Raw genomic sequence first — 2984 nt, 5'->3', positions numbered from 1 at the left:
GAAGCATATCCTCCACCACTCCCGGTGTAAGTACTCATGGCCGCCACTCTGTTTGAAGTTAGAAGATCTAACTTCTTACTCAAATTTTCCACTTGCGCCAAAAATGAAGTGACTGCATCTATCTCATTAAGACCGACCACCCTTTTCTCCTCGCTGGCATTCCATTGGTAGTTGTTTAAATCCATTTCTTCAATAAGTTAACAAGCCTCATCGGGGGTCTTGCTACCCAAGGTACCTCCTGCTGCGGTATCCAAGAGTTGTCTTGTACTCGGATTTAACCCGTTGTAAAAAGTCTGAACAATCATCCACTCCGGGAATCCGTGTTGTGGGCACTTTCTCAGGAGCTCCTTGAACCTTTCCCATGTCTTGAATAGAGACTCCAATTCTGACTGTACAAAGGATGCGATCTTATTCCTAAGCTTTGCAGATTTTCTAGGAGGGAAATAACGGGCTAGAAAAGCATCTACTATCTCCTCCCATGTAGTTATCGAGGCTCTAGGTAATGAGTGTAGCCACTGCTTTGCTCTCCCTTTTAGGGATAATGGGAAGGCTCTAAACTTAATGGCATCATTCGTCACCCTGTTTATCTTGATCATATCACATACCTCGAGAAAGTTCTCTATGTGACTGTTTGGATCCTCATCGACCAAACCATTGAACTGTGTGGATTGTTGCAACATGTGAATAAATGTCGGCTTTAGCTCAAAATTCTGAGCTTTGATTGGGGGTCGCAAAACTAGATTGTGTCCCCAAAACTGAGGGTCTAGCATAATTAGAGAGTGTCCTTTGCTGCTCATTCTGTTCTGCCATATTATCTGACCTTCAACTTCCAAATCAGCTAGATTAGATTGTTCTTCCACAGGTTCTTTCCCTTTTCTTCTAAGTGTTCTTTCAAGCTCGGATCTCCTTCAATCAATATTGAGGGATTCCCTCAGGTCATAAGCCTGAAGCTGTACAAAGGAAAGAAAACAAATCGGAACGATAACAGAAAAGAAAATGTGAAATAGAATGGATAAAAGAATAGCTAAGGAAACAAAAGTGCAAAGTATCTCTAAATGCCTTTTCCCCGGCAATGGCGCCAAAAACTTGACAGTGCTCCCCACAAGTGCACGAAGTTGTCAAAGTAATAAATCCCAGGTGAGTGGGGTATCGTATCGATAGGGAAAAGGGGATAAAAATACTTAATTTTCTTACTAACTATATGAAAGATGAATAGTGATATGTGTGACAAGATTCAATTCTCAAAAGTAAAACAAACCAAAAAGAGAAAAAGTAAAGGAGAAGGTATGGCAATCGATAAAGATGGGGTACCCGGGTATTGATCCGCCTAGAAAAATTGTTTCAAGTGCAAGAACTCTCTATTATGCTTTCTAACTAATGCAATGGTGAGTCAGGGACATCCTCTACATGTCCTGGAGGAGTGGTTGAACAACCTCTAAACCTCGCACTCATAAGAAGGATTGCATTAAGCTCAAGGGATTCCAAGTGATAAATCTCTTCCTAATTTTAGGCCTAACCCTTTGATCCAAAATAAAGGTCCCTAACCACAATTAAACCTTAGATGCCAAAATCACCTCAACGCTTCACTCCGTTGCACTCGCAACTAAGCCCAATTGGAGGGTCATCCCTGAACTCATTAACTCTATTATGGCTATAAAGAACTCGAGGAACAGAGTAGAATCTATCACACCAGAGGGGAAAGGGGACGCTCGTGTACCTCTTGACTCATCCTCTCAATCCTCTCCAATCAAGCATTGTCTAACTCTCGTGGTGTGTCACTCACTCACAAGGGTTATCACATGAACTCTCAACCCTAGTGTCACTCTAAGGGAGTATTCAAACAATCAAACATTCAAGATTGGAACTCACAATAACATCAATTAATTAAAAGCATAATAAAAAGATTCAATAAAACTAATACATCCTAGGGTTCACAAATACCCAAGTACCCACTAGGGGTTTAGCTCTCCATGGAGCACAATACAAACGATAATGAAATTAAATGTAAAAGAAAACAATCTATAGGAAATACCCCCTCGATAGTCATGGCGAAGGTCTTGTGCAGAGTTCTGTACTCGTTGCAAGATCCCCTTGTCCAGTATAAGATACGCCTGACCTAATCAATCCGATGGAGGCTCCCTTACCAATCTTCTTCCAAAGAGATGACAATGACGGAGCTATAGAACCTCTCCAAAACTCTAGTCAATACCTCTTAAAACCCTAGCTGCAGCCCACTCTCAAGTTGGACAAAAGATGGAGAAAAGAATTCTCAAATCGGGGCTTAAATCGGCCTTAAATAGTGTTAGAATCGGGATTCCACATGCCCCTGTGGATATTCCACACTGGCCTATGGAATTAACACATGGGCGTGTGGAATTTCCACATGCCTGTGTGGCTTCTCTATTTTGCTTGTTCTTCGACTAGATATGAACAGTACCTACTACAGTAACTACCCAAACTACTCCCGAATCCATGCTTTCATCGAGGTAACCTAAACGGGCACATGTTCACGTCGTAGATCATCTTGGTTTTTAAATAAATGGTCACATTGGTGGAGATCTTACTAAATATGCACAACCCAGAATACTAGGATGTAACTACCTTTGTGCCCCTCCGAATCATTCCCTTAGCTCTAATACAACAAGATTGGCACATATTGCAACATTCTAAACCCGACTCATGTCTCTGCGTTTTAGCCTTCTCAAGATCTCCTCCAAATAATGTGTAGAATGATCTACAATGGCTTCTTTCACAAATAATTGGCCTCACAACCCAACCTGCATAAAAGTACATAAATACGCACGTATTGGCACTAAAATCTGACAAAAATAATGCTCATCATAAGGAAAGAATGCTTCCAATTCTTATCGCACAAGCACTTGTCAAAGATTCACTAAATGCTTCTAAACCGAGTCTAAAGAGTCAAGGTAATCCAAGGACAACCGGCCCTTGCCTCCAAGCCACCGGTACTAGTCCCCTACAAG

General features: G+C 41.5%; 1 non-coding gene across 1 annotated transcript; it reads left to right on the top strand.

Annotated features, from left to right (window-relative positions):
- Positions 1–315: 315 nt before the first annotated feature.
- LOC120274256 lies at positions 316–422 on the top strand. The gene has a single exon (XR_005540787.1). It is a non-coding gene; the product is annotated as a small nucleolar RNA R71 (small nucleolar RNA).
- Positions 423–2984: the final 2562 nt, after the last annotated feature.

The sequence above is a fragment of the Dioscorea cayenensis genome, chromosome 12 (genome assembly GCF_009730915.1).
Source record: "Dioscorea cayenensis subsp. rotundata cultivar TDr96_F1 chromosome 12, TDr96_F1_v2_PseudoChromosome.rev07_lg8_w22 25.fasta, whole genome shotgun sequence".
NCBI lineage: Eukaryota > Viridiplantae > Streptophyta > Magnoliopsida > Dioscoreales > Dioscoreaceae > Dioscorea > Dioscorea cayenensis.
This window is presented reverse-complemented; position numbering and strand designations above follow the sequence as displayed.